The sequence below is a fragment of the Salvelinus fontinalis genome, chromosome 19 (genome assembly GCF_029448725.1).
Source record: "Salvelinus fontinalis isolate EN_2023a chromosome 19, ASM2944872v1, whole genome shotgun sequence".
Classification (NCBI taxonomy): domain Eukaryota; kingdom Metazoa; phylum Chordata; class Actinopteri; order Salmoniformes; family Salmonidae; genus Salvelinus; species Salvelinus fontinalis.
In genome coordinates, this window is record NC_074683.1 from 48,630,167 (window position 1) to 48,656,618 (window position 26,452).

Consider the following 26,452-nt stretch of genomic DNA (forward strand, 5'->3'; position numbering starts at 1 on the left):
TGCTTCTACAGTTGTCTCAGCCTACCCTGCAGAGCCACCACAATTGAGGACTCTGCCTCGGCAGTGCCACCCACCATACCATCTGAATACGCCCAGTACAGCAAAATCAAGGCCTCCACTGCCACCACATCGCCCAGGAGACTGTGCGATTTACTTACTCCCTGGAGTGTCCACACCGAAGGGCTGTGTTTACCCCATATCTATCCCGGAAAATGAGGCAATGGAGAACTACATTGATGAAACACTCAAACGGTTTAATTTGTCCGTCTTCCCCGGCTGCGTCCAGCTTCTTTTTTAGAAAAAAGGGCCGTGCCAACATCTATACTAAACTTGACCTGCGAAGTGCACATAACCTTGTCCGTATACGTGAAGGTGACGAATGGAAGACAGCCTTTATCACCGCTCGAGTGCACTGCGAATACCTGGTCATGCCTTACGAACGACCCCGCAATCTTCCAATCCTTTATGAACGAGGTTTTCCAGGATATGATCAACCGCTTTCTTAACATCTACATTGACGACATCCTGATTTACTCCTACTCCCTGAAGGAACACATACAGCATGAGCAAACAGTTCTTCAATGGCTCCTTGACCATAACCTTTATGTGAAGACTGAAAAGAGCGCCTTCAATGTAACCTCGGTAAACTTCCTCGGCTTCGTACTGAAACTTGGAGGGGTTAGCATAGATGAGAGCAAAGTCACCGCCATCAGTAACTGGCCCAAACCCACCACCGTCAAGGAACTCCAATGTTTTTCATTGGGTTCTCCAACTTCTATCGCCGGTTCATTTGGAATTTCATTTCTACTGCCTCTCCTTTCACCTCTCACTCCTCTCACAAGCCAAAAGACCCAAACCCTTCAATGGACTTATACCAACCTGACTGTGTTCAACAACTTAAAATGCCTCTTCACCTCACCGCCTGTCCTTCGCCATCCTGATCCGACCCTTCCTTTCACCCTGGAGGTGGATACCTCCGAAGTAGGAGCCATACACTCTCAGCGGGTGGGAACACCTCCCAAATCACATCCATGTACCTTCCCCAGGAAGTTATCCCCTACTGAGAGGAATTACGGTTTGGGAAACGGAGAACACCTCGCTATCAAGCTGGCCCTCGGAGTGGCGCCACTGTTTGGAGGGTGCACAACATACCCTTTCTTGTCCTAACAGATCATCGTATTCTGGAATTTATCAGAGGGGCCAAGAGGTTAAACTCCAGACAAGCCCGCTGGGCTCTCGCCACACGATTCCATTTTCATGTTAGTTACATCCCTGCTAAGAAACGTAAAAGGTGACGCTCTCTCCCGCCAGTTTGACCTTCTGACCATTAACTCAGACCCTACACCCATTCTTTCTTCCTCTTGCATTATGGGACCGGTACAGTGGGAGGTTCCCTCTGCCATACAAGCAGCCCTAACCTCAGACCCGGCTCCTCCTGAGACACCAGCTGGGAAGATTTATGTACCAGCAGCTGAAAGACCCCAACTGATGCAATGGTGTCACACGTCCTTGGGGTCAGGACATCCGGGCATTACACGAACCACCGAACTTCTAGCCCAGAAGGTCTGGTGGTCCTCACTGGCATTCGATGTAAGGGATTACGTACTCTCCTGTCCAGTCTGCGCACAAACCAAAAGCCTTCGCCATCTCCCTTCCGGGAAGTTTAACCTTTTCCAACCCCCTCACAGACCCTGGTCCCACATAGCTGTTGACTTCATCACAGACCTTCCTGAATCCTTTAAAACAGACCATTTTTCAAAAATGTGTCAAGTTCCTCTTCCTCATTTACCTAACTATGATGGAATTGACGGAGTGTATGTTCCTGCAACTGTTCCGTCTGTATGGGATTCCGGAGGACACCGTCTCTGACCGCGGGCCCCAGTTTGTCTTCCGGGTGTGGCGATTCTTCTATGACATCCCTCTGCCTTACTCCGTTTCAGTGTGTCCTTGGTTACCATGTCTCTGTTAAAAGCAGTCACCTACAGTCCTCTTCATCCTCCAGTTTCTACGCGCTGTGCGCCATACGGGCCCTCCTTGATTCCAAAAGCCTGAGGTCACATCCACCACCTAGTGGACTGGGAAGGTTATGGGCCTGAAGATCGGTCCCCAACCAAGACATCCTCGACCCAGAGATGATTCAGGCATTTCACTGTAACTGTTCGGATCGTCCTGCTCCCCGACTTAGGGGTTGACCCCCGAACAGACCCACTGGACATCAGCCTCGACGCAGAACATCGGGTCAGTCCACAACCTCGTCGAACTAGTCTGCCGGACCTCGCCCCCAAGGTAGGCGTCCACCTCTGCTCCCTCACCCACTCCATCCTCCGGTGCCATTGGGTCGTCAGGAGCCTCCCTTGGGGGGGTACTGTAAGGTTCTGCTTTTCTTTTCTTAGAACACATGGTTGATTTTCTTTGTTCTGGAATGTAGCCCTGGCTTTCATTTTTGTTAATTGATTTAACCTCTGTTAACTTTGCGCTACGGATCCCTTTAGCGGGATCATTTTCCTAAACAACCGCTGAATTGCAGGGCGCCAAATATTACTAAAAATATTTATAATCATGCAATCACTAGTGAAATATACCAAAACACAGCTTAGCTTGTTGTTGATCCACCTATCGTGTCAGATTTTGAAAATATGCTTTACAGCGAAAGCAATCCAAGCTTTTGTGAGTGTATCAATCAATGCTAGAACAGCTAGCCCCAAATTAGCATGGTCACGAAAGTGAGAAAAGCAATAAAATTAATCGCTTACCTTTGATAATCTTCGGATGTTTGCACTCACGAGACTCCCAGTTACACAATGAATGTTATTTTTGTTCGAAAAATATTACTTTTATAACAAAAAAACGCCATTTGGGTTATGTTCAGAAAACCACAGCCTCGTTCCGTTCGACGAAAATTCCAAAAAGTATCCGTAACCTATTCAATAAAAGAGAGAAAGAAAATGGAGAGCTACCCCTCTCGCGCGCAGGAACTAATCAAAGGACACCTGACTAGTTTTGAAAAATCTCGCTCATTTTTCAAAATAAAAGCCTGAAACTATGTCTAAAGCCTGTTCACAGCCTGAGGATACACATTAAAATGGAAGAAAGACGGGCAATGAAACGCAGATAAAAAAAATAAAAAAAATCACTTCCGGGTTAGATGTCCTCAGGATTTCGCCTGCAAAATCAGTTTTGTTATAGTCACAGACAATATTTTGACAGTTTTGGAAACTTTGGAGTGTTGTCTATCTTAATCTGTAAATTATATGCATATTCTACGATCTGGACCTGAGAAATAGTCCGTTTACCTTGGGAACGTTATACATTTTTTTTTTTTTTTAAATCTGACCCCTAGCGTCAAGAAGTTAATTTCTCACCTGGTCTCATCACCTCCCTATTTAGTTCTTTCTGTTTGTATGGTTGTGAGGTCTGGTTTGTTTTTACTATTGCCTGCGACCAAGATTCCTGCCTTCTTCGAAGGCTTAATAAACATCTGCCGTGTTCTGCGCATGAATCTACACCTTTTCTCCTTGAGTATTTATTACAAGTACACGCTGAAACCATAAGTGCATGTTATGGTAGATGTCGCGTTACATTATGGAATCTACCAAATTCTAAAATGTAACATATACAGTATATGATAAGTAAACTCCTACCTAACCTGTTCACTGCTAGAGTAAAAGCACAACACAGCGCAACAGACGTGTATTCCTAGTACAAAAGTAAACCAGTATCAAAGAGCTTTTTGAATAGGTGGTTATTGAATCAGCATTTTACAAACAAGGGACTTTGCAGTTATGATGCCTGCAGCTCAACTCATTCAACCAACTAGGCAACAGTACACAGTGAAATCTGATTGTTCACTGAATCCTTAGAGAAGACAACTTCACGAATGTCGCAGTTGATCACAGAGAAAGAACAACAGTACAGCACTTTATCCAGGCCAAGAGGTATGAAGGAGCTGGTCATTTTATGGCCCTGTAGGCTAGAATTAGCATCCTGAACATAATGTAAGGTGCAATAGGGAGCCCGCCCAGGGTGCAAATCGGTAGCGGGGAATCTGAGAATGCAGGGACTCCAGCAGGGTGTGAGTTGCGCCTTCTTCACCACGCTGTCTGTGTGGGTGGACCATTTCAGTTTGTCCGTGATGTGTACGCCAAGGAACTTAAAGCTTTCCACCTTCTCCACTACTGTCCCGTCGATGTGGATAGGGGGCTGCTCCCTGCTGTTTCCTGAAGTCCACGATCATCTCCTTTGTTTTGTTGACATTGAGTGTGAGGTTATTTTCCTGACACCACACTCCGGGGGCCCTCACCTCCTCCCTGTTGGCTGTCTCGTCGTTGTTGGTAAACAAGCCTACCACTGTAGTGTCGTCTGCAAACTTAATGATTGAGTTGGAGGCGTGCATGGCCACGCAGTCCTGGGTGAACAGGGAGTACAGGAGAGGGCTGAGAACGCACCCTTGTGGGGCCCCAGTGTTGAGGATCAGTGGGGTGGAGATGTTGTTACCTACCCTCACCACCTGGGGGCGGCCCGTCAGGAAGCCCAGGACCCAGTTGCACAGGGCGGGGTCGAGACCCAGGGTCTCCAGCTTAATTACGAGTTTGGAGGGTACTATTGTGTTAAATGCTGAGCTGTAATCGATGAACAGCATTCTTACATACGCAGGTATTCCTCTTGTCCAGATGGCAGTGTGATTGCGATTGCGCCGTCTGTGGACCTATTGTGGCGGTAAGCAAATAGGAGTGGGTCTTGGGTGTCAGGTAGGGTGGAGGTGATATGGTCCTTGACTAATCTCTCAAAGCACTTCACGATGACGGAAGTGAGTGCTACGGGGCGGTAGTCATTTAGCTCAGTTACCTTAGATTTCTTGGGAACAGGAAAAATGGTGACCCTCTTGAAGCATGTGGGAACAGCAGACTGGGATAAGGATTGATTGAATATGTCCGTAAACACACCAGCCAGCTGGTCTGCGCATGCTCTGAGGACGCGGCCGGGGATGCCGTCTGGGCCTGCAACCCTGCGAGGGTTAACACATTTAAATGTTTACTCACATTGGCTGCAGTGAAGGAGATCCCGCAGGTTTTGGTAGCAGGCCGTGTCAGTGGCACTGTATTGTCCTCAAAGCGAGCAAAGAAGTTGTTTAGTCTGTCTGGGAGCAAGACATCGTGGTCCGCGACGGGGCTGGTTTTTCTTTTGTAGTCCGTGATTGACTGTAGACCCTGCCTCATACCTCTCGTGTCTGAGCCATTGCATTGCGACTCCACTTTGTCTCTATACTGACGCTTAGCTTGTTTGATTGCCTTGCGGAGGAAATAGCTACACTGTTTGTATTCGGTCATGTTTCCGGTCACCTTGCCCGGATTAAAAGCAGTGGTTCGCCCTTTCAGTTTTGCGTGAATGCTGCCATCAATCCACGTTTTCTGGTTGGGGAATGTTTTAATAGACGCTGTGGGTACAACATCACTGATGCACTTGCTAATAAACTTGCTCACTGAATCAGCGTATTCAACAATGTTGTTGTTCGACGTTATGCGGAACATATCCCAGTCCCCGTGATCGAAGCAATCTTGAAGCGTGGAATCCAATTGGTCGGACCAGCGTTGAACAGACCTGAGCGCGGGTGCTTCCTGTTTTAGTTTCTGTCTATAGGCTGGTAGCAACAAAATGGAGTCGTGGTCAGCTTTTCAGAAAGGAGGGCGGGGGGAGGGCCTTATATGCATCGCGGAAGTTAGCCTGTTAGGGGCTATAAGGGGCGTTTTGGAAAAACTAGAAAATATGTGCAAATTTTCAAACGGCCTCTTAATATATTTTTGCTCTTACAATATGCATATTGTTAATACTATTGGACAGAAAAGAGTCTATAGTTTCTAAAACCGTTTTAATTTTTTCTCTGAGTGGAACACAAGTCCTTTGGCAGCACTTTCCCCGACCAGGAAGTAAAATGCAAGATGTTTATGCTCGCTTCAACGCTCTGCCTATACATGGTCATGCCACCTATGACCCGAAACACACCTCGTACGCCTTCCTCTGGGTGTCAAGAGGACGTCAGAAGAGAAATCTTGCGTTTATCTTGTTCTGACGTGAAATAAGACCTATTTCTTTGGCGTGACCGTCAATTTCAGGAAGTCAGAAGCGCGCGACTTGGGAGAGATATCATGTTTTGTTTTGCTGCCGTTTCTGATGTGAACTATCTCCAGCTCGGATTTGATTTGATAAATGAGACCATGTCATCATAATGTATGTTTTTTAAATATAGTTTAATCAGATTATTTGAATTTTTTCGGGAGTTTTGCCGTGTTCCGTTCTGTGACTTTTTTTACTTTGGACAGATCCGTGCCAGTCGACCAGTACATATGCTAAATGAAGATGGAAAGTTGCCATTCTGAATGGATTGAACGACTCTTCTGGACTAAGGACAACTTGATCAACATTCTGATGAAAGATCAGCCAAAGTAAGACCAAATTTATAATGTTATTTCATATATCTGTCGTGCACGTCAACTGGTCGCGCGCGCCCAAGTGTGTCTGTCTGGCGTGGCTATGCTAATTTAGCGCTACATTTAGTTTTCAATGTAAAACATTTCATAAATCGGAAATATTGTCTGGAATCACAAGAATCCTGTTTTTCAATTGCTGCACAGTATGTATTTCTCAGAAATGTTTTATGAGGAGTAATTAGGTATTTGATGTTGGTGTCTGTAAATGTTATGGCTGCTTTCGGTGCCATTTTTGAGTGTAGCTGAAATGTAATTTATGATTTATACCATAAATATGCACATTTAAAAAAAAAAACATATGCTATACAATAAATATGTTATCAGACTGTCATCTTAGGAAGTTGTTTCTTGGTTAGTGGCTAAATATATCTTCATTTGGTCGAATTTGTGATAGCTGCTGATGGAGTAAAAAACTGATGGAGTAAGAAAAGTGGTGTCTTTTGCTAAGGTGGTTAGCTAATAGATTTACATATTTTGTCTTCCCTGTAAAACATTTTAAAAATCGGACATGTTGCCTAGATTCACAAGATGTCTGCCTTTCATATGCTGTATTGGACTTGTTAATGTGTGAAAGTTAAATATTTAAAAAAAAATGTATTTTTTGAATTTGCCGCTCTGCCTTTTCAATGGAGTGTGGGGGGAGTGCCGCTAGCGGCACCCCTGTCCTAGAGAGTTTAGAATAACAATGATCTAGGGTTTTGCCAGCCCGGGTTGCGCAATCGATGTGCTGATAGAATTTAGGAAGCCTTGTTTTCAGATTAGCCTTGTTAAAATCCCCAGCTACAATAAATGCTGCCTCAGGATATGTGGTTTCCAGTTTACATAGAGTTGAAAGAAGTTCTTTCAGGGCAGTCGATGTGTCTGCTTGGGGGAGAATATACATGACTGTGATTATGATCGTAGAGAATTCTGTTGGTAGATAATGCGGTCGGCATTTGATTGTGAGGAATTCTAAGTCAGGTGAACAAAAGGACTTGAGTTCCTGTATGTTGTTATGATCACACCAGGTCTCGTTAATCATAAGGCATACACCCCCACCCTTCTTCTTACCAGAGAGATACTTGTTTCTGTCGGCGCGATGCGTGAAGAAACCAGGTGTCTGTACAGACTCTGATAGCGTGTCTCAAGTGAGCCATGTTTCCGTGAAACAAAGAACGTTACAGTCTCTGATGTCTCTCTGGAAGGCAACTCTTGCTCGGATTTCGTCTACCTTCTTGTCAAGAGACTGGACATTGGCGAGTAGTATGCTCGGGAGCGGTGCGTGATGTGCCCGTCTACGGAGCCTGACCAGAAGACCACTCCGTCTGCCCCTTCTATGGCGCTGTTGTTTTGGGTCGCCGGCTGGGATCCAATCCATTGTCCTGGGTGGTGGACCAAACAGAGGATCCGCTTCGGGAAAGTCGTATTCCTGGTCGTAATGTTGGTAAGTTGACGTTGCTCTTATATCCAATAGTTCCTCCCGACTGTATGTAATAAAACCTAAGATTTCTTGGGCTAACAATGTAAGAAATAACACATAAAAAAACAAAGTACTGCATAGTTTCCTAGGAACGCGAAGCGAGGCGGGCATCTCTGTCGGCGCCAGAAGTTGTAGGGAGAGAAGTTGAGTGTCCTGTGAATATGTTAATGTATATGTACTTTGTGTACAGTTGTGTGTACAGTTGTATATGTGTACAGTTGAAGTCAGAAGTTTACATACACTCAATTAGTATTTGGTAGCATTGCCTTTAAATTGTTTAACCTGGGTCGAACATTTTGGGTAGCCTTCCACTAGCTACCACAATAAGTTGGGTGAATTTTGGTCCATTTCTCCTGACAGAGCTGGTGTAACTGAGTTAGGTTGTAGGTCTCCTTGCTCGCACACGCTTTTTAGCAGCACCTACCTGTAGCACGCGCTCCAGCAGGTATATCTCTCTAGTCACCCCCAAAACCAATTCTTCCTTTGGACGCCTCTCCTTCCAGTTCTCTGCTGCCAATGACTGGAACGAACTACAAAAATCTCTGAAACTGGAAACACCTATCTCCCTCACTAGCTTTAAGCACCAGCTGTCAGAGCAGCTCATAGATTACTGCACCTGTACATAACCCATCTACAATTTAGCCCAAACAACTACCTCTTTACCTACTGTATTTATTTATTAATTTATTTTGCTCCTTTGCACCCCATTATTTCTGTCTCTACTTTGCACTTTCTTCCAATTGCAAACCAACCATTCCAGTGTTTTTTTTATTTTTTATTTTACTTGCTGTGTTGTACTCACTTCGCCTCCATGGCCTTTTATATTTTTATTTATTTATACATATATCTGTTTGCCTTCACCTCCCTTATCTCACTTCACTTGCTCACATTGTATATAGACTTATTTTTTTCACTGTATTATTGACTATATGTTTGTTTTTTACTCCATGTGTAACTATGTGTTGTTGTATGTGTCGAACTGCTTTGCTTTATCTTGGCCAGGTCGCAATTGTAAATGAGAACGTGTTCTCAATTTGCCTACCTGGTTAAATAAAGGTTAAATAAAATAAAAAAATAAATTTTCAGTTTTGCCCACAAATTTTATATGGGATTGAGGTCAGGGCTTTGTGATGGCCACTCCAATACCTTAACTTTGTTGTCCTGAAGCCATTTTGCAAAACAACTTTGGAAGTATGCTTGGGGTCATTGTCCTTTTGGAAGACCCATTTGCGACCAAGCTTTAACTTCCTGACTGATGTCTTGAGACATTGCTTCAATATATCTACATCATTTTCCTACCTCATGATGCCATCTATTCTGCTTTTTCCTCCAAACATAACGATGGTCATTATGGCCAAACAGTTCTAGTTTTGTTTCATCAGACCAGAGGACATTTCTCCAAAAAGTACGATCTTTGTCCCCATGTGCAGTTGCAAACTGTAGTCTGGATTTTTTTATGGCAGTTTTGGAGCATTGGCTTCTTCCTTGCTGAGCGTCCTGTCAGGTTATGTCGATATAGGACTTGTTCTACTGTGGCTATAGATACTTTTGTACCTGTTTCCTGCAGCATCTTCACAAGGTCCTTTGCTATTTTTCTGGGATTGATTTGCACTTTTCACACCAAAGTAGGTTCATCTCTAGGAGACAGAATGCGTCTCCTTCCTGAGCGGTATGACTGCTGTGTGGTCCCATGGTGTTTATACTTTCGTACTATTGTTTGTACAGATGAACGTGGTATCTTCAGGCATTTGGAAATTGCTCCCAAGGATGAACCAGACATGTGGAGGTCAACAATGTTTTTTCTGAGGTCTTGGCTGATTCATTTTGATTTCCCCGTGATGTCAAGCAAAGAGGCACTGAGTTTGAAGGTAGGTCTTGAAATACATTCACAGGTACACTTCCAATTGACTCAAATGATGTCAATTATCCTATCAGAAGATTCTAAAGCCATGACATCATTTTCTGGAATTTTCCAAGCTTTTTAAAGGCACAGTCAACTTAGTGTATGTAAACTTCTGACCCACTGGAATTGTGATACAGTGAAATATTCTCTCTGTAAACAAATGTTGGAAAAATTACTTGTGTCATACACAAAACTATAGTTTGTTAACAAGAAATGTGTGGAGTGGTTGAAAAACGAGTTTTAATGACTCCAACCTATGTGTATGTAAACTTCTGACCTCAACTGTATTTCTTGGTATATATTTTTTGTATTTTAATTTCTGTTATTGTCATTAGTTTGTTTTGTGGTTGAAGGGTGGGGGAGGTTGATGGGGATGGTGGAGGTGCTGGGGGTGTCCTATTGAGGGAAAAGGGACCTATTGTGGAGGGGATTCTTCATGGAGGCACATTCAGTCATAGTTTTGTTAATTATATTATTATACATGTATTTTTTTCTTATTTTTTTCTTATTTTCTTATTTTAACAGTTTACTGTGATTATGGATATGCACTCATGTTGACATATATATTTGAACTTTCTTCTTCGTCCAGAGTACAGATTTTAGATGTATTATTGTTATTATGTCTGGCTAGACTGTAAACTCTACTTCCAGACTCACATTAAGCATCTCCAATCCAAAATGAAATCTAGAATCGGCTTCCTATTTTGCAACAAAGCATCCTTCACTCATGCTGCCAAACACACCCTTGCTAAACTGACCATCCAGTCATCTATAAAAGAGCCTCCAACACTACTCAACAAATTGGATGCAGTTTATCACAGTGCCATCCGTTTTGTTTTCACCAAAGCCCCATATATTACCCACCACTGCGACCTGTACGCTCTCGTTGGCTGGCCCTCGCTTCATACTCGTCGCCAAACCCACTGGCTCCAGGTCATCTACAAGTCTCTGCTAGGTAAATCCCCGCCTTATCTCAGCTCACTGGTCACCATAGCTGCACCCACCTGTAGCAAGCGCTCCAGCAGGTATATTTCACTGGTCACCCCCAAAACCAATTCCTCCTTGGCCGCCTTTCCTTCCAGTTCTCTGCTGCCAATGACTGGAATGAACTGCAAAAATCAATGACGCTGGAGACCCATATCTCCCTCACTAGCTTTAAGCACCACCTGTTAGCGCAGCTCACAGATCACTGCACCTGTACATAGCCCATCTGTAAACAGCCCATCCAACTACCTCATCCCCATACTGTATTTATTTATTTATCTTGCTCTTTTGCACCCCAGTATCTCTACTTGCACATTAATATTCTGCACATCTACCATTCCAGTGTCTAATTGCTATATTGTAATTACTTCGCCACCATGGCCTATTTATTGCCTTACCTCCCTTATCTTACCTGATTTGCACTCACTGTATATAGATTTTTATTTTTTTCTACTGTATTATTGACTGTATGTTTGTTTAATCCATGTGTAACTTTGTCGTTGCATGTGTCGAATTGCTGTGCTTTATCTTGGCCAGGTTGCAGTTGTAAATGAGAACTTAGGCTAGTTGAGAACATCTGTGTCATGATCGTCATAATGTGGAAGAGGGGAGGACCAAGGCGCAGCGTGAAGTGAATACATTCTTCTTTTAATGAAACGAAACGAAGAACACTTGACAAACTATACAAAACAACGAACGTGACGCTATATATAAACAGTGCAGACACAGGCAACTAACATAGACAATAACCCACAACCCACAATACAAAACAGGCTACCTAAATATGGTTCCCAATCAGAGACAACGCAAAACACCTGTCTCTGATTGAGAACCATATCAGGCCAAACACATAGAAATAGACAAACCAGACATACAACATAGAATGCCCACTCAGATCACACCCTGACCAAACAAAACATAAAACATACAAAGCAAACTATGGTCAGGGCGTGACAATCTGGTTAAATAATGGTGAAATAAAAAAGAAATACAAAATTATTTTATTACTACTGTACCTACAGTCTTAAAAACTAAGACAGAAAAAGTGTCATTTTTTTGTTGTTGAAAAAGCACGACGGGATGGGGGATTGAGGGATGGATAGAGAGAACACTAGAGGGCTCTGAAAACTATTAATTCTGAAATAACCAATTATTTTTGTGACTAGAGTCTAATACTTCCTGTGGCACACATCAGAGGTCATGATAGGTCAACAAAAAATCCCAAAATAGGAGGGGGGATTTCGGCAGGCAAGAAAATAGCCTTGCCGAATCCCCCCCCCCCCCCCCCCCCCCCCCCCCCCCCTTAATTTTGTGGCTAGTCAAATACTTTCTGAGGCACGCTGTAACAGTCCTGACCTATTTATGTTAGTTTTTATGTGTTTTGGTCAGGGCATGTGTTTTGGGTGGGCAGTCTATGTTATTCGTTTCTATGTTGGTTTTGGTTTGCCTGGTATGGCTCTTGATTAGAGGCAGGTGGTTTGCATTTTCCTCTAATCAAGAGTCATATTTAGGTAGGGCATTCACACTGTTTGTTTGTGGGTGGTTGTCTCCTGTGTCTGTGTGATGTTACGCCACATGGGACTGTAGCGTTTGTTTGTAGTCGTGTACCTGTTCGTGCGTTCTTCAAGTTATATGTAAGTTCGTGTCTAGGTCTGTTTTCATCGTTTATTTGTTTTGTAGTTTATTCAAGTATAGTTCGTTTTCTGTCTACGTCGTGTTTGTTATTTTGTCGTGTCTTAAATAAATTATGTCTTCACAATCCGCTGCGCCTTGGTTCCCTCAATACTCCTCCTTTTCGGTTGAAGAGGAGGAGGATATTCGTTACAGAACCACCCACCCCACCAGAGCCAAGCAGCGGAGTCAAAGGAGAAAGGGACAGGAAAAGAAGGAGCAATGGACATGGGACGATGTTCTGGATGGAAAGGGTGTCTACACATGGGAGGAGATCCTAGCTGGTAGAGATCGCCTCCCATGGGAACAGCTGGAGGCACTGAGGAGAGCGGAGGCTACCGGAGAGAGGAACCGGAGCTATGAGGGAACGCGTCTGGCACGGAAGCCGAAAAAGCCCGTGAGTAACTCCCAAAAATTTCTTGGGGGGGGGCTAAAGGGTAGTGGGCCAAGGGCAGGTAGGAGACCTGCGCCCACTTCCCAGGCTCACCGTGGAGAACGGGAGTACGGGCAGGCGCCGTGTTACGCAGTAGAGCGCACGGTGTCTCCTGTACGAGTGCATAGCCCGGTGCGGGTTATTCCACCTCCCCGCACTGGGAGGGCTAGATTGGGTATTGAGCCAGGTGTCATGAGGCCGGCTCAACGCATCTGGTCACCAGTGCGTCTCCTCGGGCCGGCATACATGGCACCGGCCTTACGCATGGTTTCTCCGGTTCGCCTACATAGGCCGGTGCGGGTTATTCCACCTCCCCGCACTGGTCGGGCGACCGGGAGCATTCAACCAGGTAAGGTTGGGCAGGCTAAATGCTCAAGAGAGCCAGTACGCCTCCACGGTCCGGTATTTCCGGCACCACCTCCCCGCCCCAGCCTAGTACCTACAGTGTATACACTACGCACTAGGCTACCAGTGCGTATCCTGAGCCCTGTTCCTCCTCCACGCACTCTCCCTGTAGTGCGTGTATCTAGCCCGGTGCCTCCAGTTCCGGCCCCACGCACTAAGCTACCAGTGCGTCTCCAGAGCCCTGTACACACTGTATATTCTCCCCCTACTAATCCTGATGTGCTTGTCCTCAGCCCGGCGTCACCAGTGCCGGTACCACGCATCAGGGATAGAGTAGGCTTTGTGAATACAGTGTGCCCTGTCCCTGCTCCCCGCACTAGTAGGAAGGTGCTTGTCATTAGCACGGTGCCTCCAGTTCCGGCACCACGCACCAGGTCTACAGTGCGCCATATCCGGCCAGAGCCATCCGTCTCCCCAGCGCCATCTGAGCCATCCGTCTCCCCAGCGCCATCTGAGCCATCCGTCTCTCCAGCGCCATCTGAGCCATCCGTCTCCCCAGCGCCATCTGAGCCATCCGTCTGCCAGGAGCCTGCAAAGCCGCCCGTCTGCCATGAGCCTGCAAAGCCGCCCGTCTGCCATGTGCCTACAGAGCCGTCAGCCAGACAGGAGCCGCTAGAGCCATCAGCCAGACAGGAGCCGCTAGAGCCGTCAGACAGACAGGATCTGCCAGAGCCGCCAACCAGACAGGATCTGCCAGAGCCGCCAACCAGACAGGATCTGCCAGAGCCGCCAACCAGACAGGATCTGCCAGAGCCGCCAACCAGACAGGATCTGCCAGAGCCGCCAACCAGACAGGATCTGCCAGAGCCGCCAGCGAGCCATGAGCAGCCAGAGCCGTCAGAGAGCCATGAGCAGCCAGAGCCGTCAGTGAGCCATGAGCAGCCAGAGCCGTCAGTGAGCCATGAGCAGCCAGAGCCGTCAGAGCGCCATGAGCGTCGAGAGCCGTCAGCCTGCCATGAGCGTCGAGAGCCGTCAGCCTGCCATGAGCGTCGAGAGCCGTCAGCCTGCCATGAGCGTCGAGAGCCGTCGGCCTGCCATGAGCGTCGAGAGCCGTCAGCCTGCCATGAGCGTCGAGAGCCGTCAGTCTGCCATGAGCGTCGAGAGCCGTCAGTCAGCATGGACCTGCCAGAGCCGTCCAAACAGGACCTGCCAGAGTCCTTCAGCCGGGATCTGCCCCTTGTCCCGGTGTTGCCCCTTGTCCCGGTGCTGCCCCTTGTCCCGGTGCTGCCCCTTGTCCCGGTGCTGCCCCTTGTCCCGGTGCTGCCCCTTGTCCCGGTGCTGCCCCTTGTCCCGGTGCTGCCCCTTGTCCCGGTGCTGCCCCTTATTCCAGTGATGGTCCTTATCCTGGTGCTGCCCCTTGTTCTGGTGCTGCCCCTTGTCCCGGTGCTACCCCTTGTCCCGGTGCTGCCCTTTGTCCCGGTGCTAGCTGTTTATTTAGGGGAAGCTAATGTTTGGGTGGTCAGTGGAAGGGGTAGAAAGAAGAGGGGAGTGACTATGGTGGTGCGGGGACAGCGTCCTGAACCGGAGCCACCACCGTGGTCAACTGCCCACCCGGACCCTCCCCTGGACTTTGTGCTGGTGCGCCCGGCGTTCGCACCTTGGGGGGGGGGTACTGTAACAGTCCTGACCTATTTATGTTAGTTTTTATGTGTTTTGGTCAGGGCATGTGTTTTGGGTGGGCAGTCTATGTTATTCGTTTCTATGTTGGTTTTGGTTTGCCTGGTATGGCTCTTGATTAGAGGCAGGTGGTTTGCATTTTCCTCTAATCAAGAGTCATATTTAGGTAGGGCATTCACACTGTTTGTTTGTGGGTGGTTGTCTCCTGTGTCTGTGTGATGTTACGCCACATGGGACTGTAGCGTTTGTTTGTAGTCGTGTACCTGTTCGTGCGTTCTTCAAGTTATATGTAAGTTCGTGTCTAGGTCTGTTTTCATCGTTTATTTGTTTTGTAGTTTATTCAAGTATAGTTCGTTTTCTGTCTACGTCGTGTTTGTTATTTTGTCGTGTCTTAAATAAATTATGTCTTCACAATCCGCTGCGCCTTGGTTCCCTCAATACTCCTCCTTTTCGGTTGAAGAGGAGGAGGATATTCGTTACACACGCAATACTGGTCAACATGAGCTATCAAAATGATTATGAATTGTGCCAGGCCTTGCAATCCCAAAATAGAAGGGGGGAGAATTTCAGCAGGCAAGAAACGAGCATTGCCGAAATCCCCCCCCCCCCCATAAATATTTCTGAACAACTACTAGTCGAGTAAGACATGGGAGAGATGACGAATTTGACTGTGGTCAAACAGCTTAAAGTAGGTTACCTGGACAATATACGGTACAAAAATAAAAAGGTACAGGAAAAATGATTGATTGTGTGTCCAGTCTACTCACTAGAAACAGGTGAGTTTGAAAGAAAAGCTAGGTCACAGGAAGGTTTATGTTGACAAATGAACAGTGAGACACATATCAGCACCATGGACAGCTACACTTTTAGAACGTTATGTTGTCACAATATGTGGCAAATACACTATATATACTAAAGTGTGTGGACACACCTTCAAATTAGTGGATTTGGCTATTTCAGCCACCCCCGTTGCTGACAGGTGTATAAAATCGAGCACACAGACATGCAATCTCCATAGACAACATTGGCAGTAGAATGGCCTTACTGAAGAGCTCAGGGACTTTCAATGTGGCACCGTCATAGGATGCCACCTTTCCAACAAGTCAGTTAGTCAAATTTCTGCCCTGCTAGAAGCGTATAGTGCGTAAAATCGTCTGTCCTCGGTTGCAACACTCACTACCGAGTTCCAAACTGCCTCTGGAAGCAATGTCAGCATAAGAACTGTTCTTTGTCTATTGGACTGCTTCACCATCTGGCAGTCCAATGCAAGGAGTCATCAGGCTAGGTAGCCCCGGGGCATGGTCCTAGGGCTCAGGTCCTCCGAGAGAAGAGAGAAAGAGAGAGAGAGAGAGAGAGAGAGAGAGAGAGAAAGAGAGAGAGAAAGAGAGAGAGAGAGGTAATTAGAGGGAGCATACTTAAATTCACACAGGACACCGGATAAGACAGGAGAAATACTCCAGATATAACAGACTGACCCTAGCCTCCCGAAACATAAACTATTGCAGCATAAATACTGGAGGCTGAGACAGGAGGGGTCGGGAGACACTGTGGCCATGTCCGACGATACCCCCGGACAGGGCCAAACAGGCAGGATATAACCCCACCCACTTTGCCAAAGCACAGCCCCCACACCACTAGAGGGATATCTTCAACCACCAACCTACTACCCTGAGACAAGGCCGAGTATAGCCCACGAAGATCTCCCCCACGGCACGAACCCGAGGGGGGCGCCAACCCGGACAGGAAGATCACATCAGTGACTCAACCCACTCAAGGGATGCCCCCTCCTAGGGGCGGCATGGAAGAGCACCAGTAAGCCAGTGACTCAGCCCCTGTAATAGGGTTAGAGGCAGAGAATCCCAGTGGCGAGAGGGGAACTGGCTAGGCAGAGACAGCAAGGGTGGTTCGTCGCTCCAGTGCCTTTCCGTTCACCTTCACACCCATCATAGTACCTACTGAAGAGATGAGTCTTCAATAAAGACTTAAGGGTCGAGACCGAGTCTGCGTCTCTCACATGGGTAGGCAGACCATTCCATAAAAATGGAGCTCTATATGAGAAAGCCCTGCCTCCAGCTGTTTGCTTAGAAATTCTAGGGACAGTAAGGAGGCCTGCGTTTTGTGACCATAGCGTACGTGTAGGTATGTACGGCAGGACCAAATCAGAAAGATAGGTAGGAGCAAGCCCATGTAGTGCTTTGTAGATTAGCAGTAAAATCTTGAAATCAGCCCTAGCCTTAACAGGAAGCCAGTGTTAAGAGGCTAGCACTGGAGTAATACGATGACATTTTTGGGTTCTAACCCTAACCCTAACCTTAATATAACTCCTTAACTTAACTTAACTTAACCGTAACCTTAACCCTAACCCCTAGCCTAGCTAACATTAGCCAGCTAGCTTACGTTAGCCACCTAGCTAGAATTCGTAACTTATTGCACATTTTGCAAATTCATAACATATAATACAAATTGTAATTCTTAACATATCATAAGAAATGGGTGATGGACATGCACAAATTAATACATAGGGTAATGGACATCCACAAATTAATACATACCATATGAAATGTAACATATTCTAAATGGAGTGTCTTGGGTTTACATACAGAATAATACGAAATGCTCTGAGACCAGGTTGATTGACACCATATAGATTCTACAGACCCTACTGAGTACTCCCCATCCCACTTTTACATCGGCACAAATAATAGTCTTTTCTCTATAAGCCAATATGTAATGCATATACAGTGATTTGTGTAAGAATATGAATATGATATATTACTATTAGAATGAAAGGCTTGTAGGAAAACTAACAACGTTGCTCAAACAAATAGAATAACTCCTCTGTGCTTGGAATGGAATCCCTTATGCTAGCTAGACCTTTATCGTGTTCCATTAGATTACACATAAGAGTCATTGGTTGGATGCGTCTTCTGTATGGAGAGTCTTGTTAATGCAATCGCCGTGTTAGAATTCTAAACATAACTTCAGTACGACATGCAGCTTACGTTATAGCGAGAGATCGCCCAAAATCTGGGCGCAAACTTATAGTAAACATGTTCAACAGATATATGAAATAACATCATAAATGGGTCCTACTTTTGATGATATTCCATCAGAATGTTGTACAAGGCGTCCTTTATCCAGAACAATCGTTGTTTGGTTTTAGAATGGCATTTTTCCCTCTCGAATGAGCAAGCAAAACTAGCCAAGTGGCGCTAAGCTCTCCTTCGTTACCAAACGCAAAGAACGCAACACGCCTAAACTCCCGAAAAAATTTCAATAATCTAATAAAACTATATTGAAAAAACATACTTTACGATGATATTATCACATTTATCAAATAAAATCAAAGCCGGAGATATAAGACGTCTATAACGAATGCTTTTCAGAAGCCAATACTGGTGACCTTTATGCGCTTCCTGAACAAAGGAATTCTGGGGTCATGTCATTCCAAGCTCTCTCTTTTGACCATAGAAATACCTATAAACCCCATTTCACCTCTCACAGCCTATTGACATCTAGTGGAAGGCGTATGAAGTGCATGTATACTAATAGATATCAAGCACATTTATAGGCAGGCCCTGGAACAGAGCCTCGATTTCAGATTTTTCACTTTCTGACAGGAAGTTTGCTGCAAAATGAGTTCTGTTTTACTCACAGATATAATTCAAACGGTTTTAGAAACTTGAGAGTGTTTTCTATCCAATAGTAATAATAATATGCATATTGTACGAGCAAGAATTGAGTACGAGGCCGTTTGAAATGGGCACCTTTTATCCAAGCTACTCAATACTGCCTCTGCAGCCCAAAGAAGTTAACCTGTTGGGGATGGGGGCGCTGTTTAGACTATTTATGCTAATGTGGCTAATTTTTTAAACGGCTTCCCACAAAATCCTTGATCGTACAATATGCATATTATTATTATTATTGGATAGAAAACAGTCTATAGTTTCTATAGGAGTTGAAATTTTGTCTCTAAGTGGAACAGAGCCCATTCTACAGCAATTTCCCTGACATGGAGTCAGATTTGAGAAATGTTGGCCACTTTTCTGAAGTCAGTTAAAAGGGCACTGTCGTTGCTATGACTATACGGACACTTCTTACGTCTTCCCCTGGATGCCTTTACGTGATGACGATTCCAACGGGGTCGATTGCTCGTTCACAGGCCCTACAAATGAAAAAAACCTTTAGCTAGCAAGTCTTTTCTTGCTGCGTAACGCGCGTGGAAGACACCGACCCTCTCCTGTTCCAAGCGTTAGTTTAGCCTGTTATATTTCTCCGGTCATCTTTTCACTCGTTATAGGAGTTACAAACATCATGAAGTAGTTAATTTAAAGCGTTTTATAGCAATTTATATCCGTTTAGTGCGATTTTGGGACATTTATTTTTGCAACGATGTGAAAAGTTGGGCACGCTTTTCAGTTCATCCCGAACGCAGTTGACATTTCCACATGGCAAGAGGACAGCTTTCCACCAAAAGACGATTTCTCCCAAGAAAGGATCCTTTGCCCAAGATACTGATGGAAGAACAGCTCAAGGTAGGACATTTTTATTATGATAAATCGTGTTTCTGTCGAAACATTTTAGTGGCTTAGGACGCCATGTTTTTTGACGTAGCTTCGCTTGGCGCAAATTGTATTGAAAAGTAAGGATAAATTAAAAAATGTAATAACGCAATTGTATTAAGAATTAAATTGTCTATCAATCCCTGTCCACCCTATATTTTTTAGTCACGTTTATGAGTATTTATGTATAAGAGTAGATCACTGTCTAAGTGGCGCAAGGACAAATTCTGACCAGCTGAGTTACATTTCACATTGTCTAACCATGATTTTGGTGGCTAAATATAAACATTTTCGATCAAACTGTATATGCATGTTGTAATGTGATGTTACAGGAGTGTCATCGGAAGAATTCTGAGAAGGTTAGTGAAAAAATTAATATCTTTTGGCGATGTTGACTTTTATCGCTCACTTTGGCTAGAATCAATGCTGGGCTGCTAATTGCTATGTGCTAAGCTAATATAACGATTTATTGTGTTTTCGCTGTAAGACACTTAGAAAATCTGAAATATTGTCTGTATTCACAGGATCTGTGTCTTTCGATTCGTGTATGCTGTGTATTTTTACGAAATGTTTGATGATTAGTAGTTAGGTAAACACGTTGCTCATTGTAATTATTCTAGTCCATTTGTGATGGTGGGTGCAATTGTAAACTATGAAGTCTACCTGAAATATGCACTTTTTTCTAACAAAACCTATCCCATACCATAAATATGTTATCAGACTGTCATCTAATGAGTTTTTTTGTTGGTTAGGGGCTATAAATATCTTAGTTTAGCCGAATTGGTGATGGCTACTGGTGTTGGTGGACAAATAAAAGATGGTGGATTATGCTAATGTGTTTTTAGGTAATAGATGTACATCTTTACATATTGTGTCTTCCCTGTAAAACATTTTAAAAATCGGAAATGTTGACTGGATTCACAAGATCTGTGTCTTTCATTAGCTGTATTGGACTTTAATGTGTGAAAGTTAAATATTTTAAAAATATATTTTTTTTGAATTTCGCGGCACTGGTTTTTCAGTGGGGGGGGGGGGGGTGCCGCTAGCGCCACGCTGATCCTAGACAGGTTAATGTAAAATTCCTTTCCTTTTTCCAAGATTTCTCCAAAAAACAAGTGTATCGCTGTAAAATGTCAACGGAGCACTGAGCGAAAATGCTTTTCAAAACATTTTACATTTAATTAAGCTTGTGTCATGTTAATTTAGCTTTGAACACGACCGCCACAACATGTAAAATCCTCAAAGTTGCTGCGAGAAAGCCACACTGCTCTGTCCACACAGTTATTATTTGATGTATTTGGTTACGAAAACCGATTTTTTGGATATGTTAACCTGTTGAGGACAGAGGGCGCTGTTTTCACTTTGGGGGAAAATCGTACCCAATTTAAACGGCCTCGTACTCAATTCTTGCTTGTACAATATGCATATTATTATTACTATTGGATAGAAAACACTCTCTAGTTTCTAAAACCGTTTGAATTATATCTGTGAGTAAAACAGAACTCATTTTGCAGCAAACTTCCTGACAGGAAGTGGAAAATCTGAAATCGATGCTCTGTTCTAGGGCCTGCCTATAAATGTCCTTGATATTTATTAGTATACATGCACTTCATACGTCTTCCACTAGATGTCGACAGGCAGTGAGAGAAGAAATGGAGTGTATAACTTGATCTGGGGTCGAATAAAAGCTCTTTGTATGACGTGTCACCAGTTTCTTGTTTTCTGGAGAGCGCGCGAAGGGACCTTGTATTGCCTTCTGAAAGGCTGTCGTTATAGACGACTAATATCTCCGGCTTTGATTTTATTTGATAAATGTGACAATATCATCGTAAAGTATGTTTTTTCAATATAGTTTTATTAGATTATTGAAATTTATTCGGGACGTTAGGCGTGTTGCGTTGTGTGCCTTTGTTCAGGAAGGAGAGCTTCGCGCTACTTTGCTAGCTTTCCGTGCTAATTGACTGGAGAAGAGGACATTCTAAAACCAAACAACGATTGTTCTGGACAAAGGACCCCTTGTACAACATTCTGATGGAAGATCATCAAAAGTAGGACCCATTTTATGATGTTATTTCATATATCTGTCGAACATGTTGTACTAGTAGTTTGCGCCCAGATTTTGGGCACGCTCTCGCTATAACTAAGCTGGATGTCGTAATGAAGTTATTTTTAGAATTCTAACACGGCGATTGCATTAAGAACTAGTGTATCTATCATTTCCTATACAACATGTATTTTCTAGTAACGTTTATGAATAGTTATTTGGTCAGAATAGTTGAGTGTCATAAAAATATCCACACATTCTGGGAAAAAGATGCTACGTTAGCACAATGTATAACCACTGATTTCAGCTCTAAATATGCACATTTTCGAACAAAACATAAGTGTATGTATAACCTGATGTTATAGGACTGTCATCTGATGAAGGTTTATGAAGGTTAGTGAAAATTAATATATTTTGCTGGTTTATTCCCTATCGCTAACGTGCCTATTGCTATCGCTAACGTGCCTTGATGAATGAATGCGGTAGTGTGGTAGGCTATTGTAGTAAGCTAATATAATGCTATATTGTGTTTTCGCTGTAAAACACTTAAAAAATCGGAAACATTGGCTGGATTCACAAGATGTTTGTCTTTAATTTGATGTACACCATCGATTTTTCAGAAATGTTTTATGATGAGTATTTAGGTATTTGACGTTGGTGTCTGTAGTTACTCTGGCTGCTTCAGTGCTATTTCTGACGGTAGCTGTGATGACCTCCCGGGTGGCGCAGTGGTCTAGGGCACTGCATCGCAGTGCTAGCTGCGCCACCAGAGTCTCTGGGTTCGCGCCCAGGCTGGGCTGGGTTCGCGCCCAGGCTCTGTCGCAGCCGGCCGCAACCGGGAGGTCCGTGGGGGGACGCACAATTGGCATAGCGTCGTCCGGGTTAGGGAGGGTTTGGCCGGTAGGGATATCCTTGTCTCAGTATGTAAAATGTAATAAAATTGTATGCACTCTACTGTAAATCGCTCTGGATAAGAGCGTCTGCTAAATGACTAAAATGTAAAAATGTAAATGTATGGTAGCTGCAATGTAAAACTGATTTATACCTCAAATATGCACATTTTTCGAACAAAACATATATTTATTGTATAACATGTTATAAGACTGTCATCTGATGAAGTTGTTTCTTGGTTAGTTTGGTTGGTTCTTGGTTAGTTAGGTTGGCTTTGTGCATGCTACCTGTGCTGTGAAAAATGTCTGTCCTTTTTTGTATTTGGTGGTGAGCTAACATAAATATACGTGGTGTTTTCGCTGTAAAACATTTAAAAAATCGGACATGTTGACTGGATTCACAAGATGTGTATCTTTCATTTGCTGTATTGGACTTGTTAATGTGTGAAAGTGAAATATTTCTCAAAAATATTTTGGGAATTTCGCACTCTGCCTTTTCAGTGGAATGTGGGAGGAGTTCCGCTAGCGGAACCCCGGTGCCAGACAGGTTAATGAAAAGATAACTTCTTATGGCAGCAGGGGCAGTATTGAGTAGCTTGGATGAAAGGTGCCCAGAGGTGCCCAGAGGAAACTGCCTGCTCCTCAGTCCCAGTTGCTAATATATGCATATTATTATTATTATTGGATAGAAAACACTCTGAAGTTTCGAAAACTGTTTGAATGATGTCTGTGAGTATAATAGAACTCATATGGCAGGCAAAAACCTATGAAGAAATCCAAACAGGAAGTGGAAAATCTGAGGTTGGTCGATTTTCAACTCATCGCCTATCGAATACACAGTGGGATATGGATTAGTTTGCAGCTCCTACGGCTTCCACTAGATGTCAACAGTCTGTAGAACCTTGTCTGACGCCTCTACTGTGAAGTGGGGCCGAAGGAGACAGGAATGAGTCAGGTCTGCCATGAGCTGTCCATGCTCTGACCATGCGCGTTCACATGATAGGGAGCTCTGTTCCATCGCATATCTGAAGTCAATGGAATTCTCCGGTTGGAACGTTATTGAAGATTTATGTCCTCAATCCTAAAGATTGATTCAATACATCGTTTGACATGTTTCTACTGACTGTTGCGGAACTTTTTGACATTTCATCTTCTTTTAGTGAATGCGCTTCCTGACTTTGGATTTGTTAACCAAACACGCTAACAAAAATAGTTATTTGGACATAAATGATGGACATTACCGAACAAAACAAACATTTCTTGTGGAAGTGAGAGTCCTGGGAGTGCATTCCGACGAAGATCAGCAAAGGTAAGTGGAGATTTATAATGCTATTTATAAGTTTTGTTGACTGCATAATTTGGCGGGTAACTGTATGGCTTCCTTTTGTGGCTGAACGCTGTTCTCAGATTATTGAATATTGTGCTTTTGCCATAAAGCTTTTTGAAATCTGACACAGCGGTTGCATTAAGAACAAGTGTATCTTTAATTCTATCTAAAACATGTATCTTTCATCAAAGTTTATGATGAGTATTTCTGTTATTTGACGTGGCTCTCTGCAATTTCTCCGGATATTTTGGAGGCATTTCTGAACATGGCGCCAATGTGAACTGAGGTTTTTGGATATAAATATGAACTTAATCGAAGAAAACATATATGTATTGTGTAACATGAAGTCCTATGAGTGTCATCTGACGAAGATCATCAAAGGTTAGTGATTCATTTTATCTCTATTTCTGCTTTTTGTGACTCCTGTCTTTGGCTGGAAAAAGGGCTGTTTTTCTGTGATTTTGCGGTGACCTAACATAATCGTTTGTGGTGCTTTCGCTGTAAAGCCTATTTGAAATCAGACACTTTGGTGGGATTAACAACAAGATTACCTTTAAAATGGTATAAGACACATGTATGTTTGAGGAATTTTAATTATGAGATTTCTGTTGTTTGAATTTGGCGCCCTGCACTTTCACGGGATTGCAGCCATAAGAACTTTTTAAAGAAAGACCCAACTGAACGATTCATAACGAAAAATCGAATTGGTCTTGGTAAAATGTATTTTTTAACATAAGGAAGGGAAATTTCATCACCAAAGTGTGTTTTCACCCACTCTGGGCAGAGTGGACACCTTACTAAATGTCTGTCTCCTTGTTTGAAGGCATTGGACCATCAAACCCCAGCAGTTGAGACCAGCCTAAGTCTGAGGCTAGCTGATTGTGTTTCTGTGTCGGTGTCCTCTGAGGCGGAGGACAGTGCTGGCTTTGACCACCTGGCCTTTGCCAGACAGTTCTGTCATTGGTTTTTCCCCTCAACAGTCAGAACCCCAGGACTGGGACTAGCCTCCTCAGGACTGGGGCCCTCAACACTTCTGGTAGGACGTTTGTCTGCACCTCTTCTCCAGGTAAACATTTTGACCCAAATTATACAGTTCACACTCTCTTTTGAGATTAAGTATTATTTTTGCTGAACTGTTTGTATAGTTTAAAACAATATCAATTGAATCCAAACTATCTGATCTCTCTGTGTCTTAGTGCTGATTGTCAAAAGATGGAGGAGTTCCATGGTTCTGAGCTGATCAGCCTGCGTCTCCTGGCACTGGCAAGAAACGAGAGGCTCCTGTTGAGCCCCAAACTGGACCCTCATAGCCTGAAGGCCCTGTCCTCCCCCCACGACCTGGTGCTGGTAGCAGTAGCAGGGACCATACACAGAGACACTGTCTGTCTGGGAGTCTATGAACAGGTGTTTGGCCTTATCCGCTCCCCACTAGAACAGAACAGCTGGAAGATCAAGTTTGTCAACCTGAAGATCAGGGGGCGGGGCGCCCAGGATGGGGCAAAGGAACTGACCTTGCCTGCATTGACCTGCAGCTCCACGGAACTACAGCTGCTCTGTAGATGATCAGGTACCTGGGGAGCATGCCAATATTCTAAGTGTCTTCCTCTCCTCTTCTTCATCTGCACTGATTCAAAGGAACTTGACAAGTAAAAGTAGATTGCTGGTGTAGCCATCAAGCATATCGCTTTCACCTATCCTGGGTTTTTAGGTCAGTGCAGATGAAGGGGAGGAGACGAGGAGAGAGCCACTTCAGATTATTGAACTCCATATCTGGCGTCACCAAGATCAAGTCTCTGCAGACAGTAAGGGAGTGGTGGTTAGAGATATGCTTGTGATAGACGTGAGAATGAAAGACAAAGTGCACTCAATACATTATGCATGTAATGTAATTGTCATGATGGGGGTAAACATACATTTTATGCTTTGTTTTCTTCAACAATACTGTATAGTGAGGTATTATTTACTGCTGCATCAAGAAGACAAATACATTTAAAATGTTGCTATTAATACAGTATGCCAGGATATGTTTAGGTTTACTCTCCATGTAATGGGAAAAGCTTTCTTGGTTGGTGCAGGAATGTGTGGCATAGGGCCTCCCGAGTGGTGCAGTGGTCTAAGGCTGTGCCATTAGAGATCCTGGTTTCGAGTCCAGGCTCTGTTGCAGCCGGCTACGCCTGGTAGACCCATGGGGCAGTGCACAATTGGCCCAGCGTTGTCCTGGTTAAGGGAGGGTTTGGCTGGAAGGGATGTCCTTGTCCCATTGCACTCTAGCAACTCCTGTGGTGGGCCAGGCACATACATGCTGACACGGTTGCCATGTGTACGGTGTTTCCTTGACACAATAGTGTGGATGGCTTCCAGGTTAAGCGGGAATTGTGTCAAGAAGCAGTGCGGCTTGGTTGGGTTGTGTTTCGGAGGACACACGGCTCTCGACCTATGCCTCTTCTGAGTCCTTACAGGATTTGCAGCGATGAGACAAGACTGTAAGAAGAATGCTTTTATTTGCAGAAGAATGCTTCTATCATTTGTAACTGTATTATATTGTAAATGTATCATACCTGTACTAAAAAGAAATACAATTTTGGGTGTACTGTTTGCTTCTCTCTGTAGTACCTGTTATGTACATAATCATAACATTAACTGTATTGATCTTGATCAGGTATGTTCGGTGA

The 26,452-nt window shown here is 44.2% G+C and overlaps 1 pseudogene; it reads left to right on the plus strand.

Annotated features, from left to right (window-relative positions):
• Positions 1-1,798: 1,798 nt before the first annotated feature.
• LOC129816214 (uncharacterized protein C3orf38-like) lies at positions 1,799-25,343 on the plus strand (annotated as a pseudogene).
• The last annotated feature ends 1,109 nt before the right edge of the window (positions 25,344-26,452 follow it).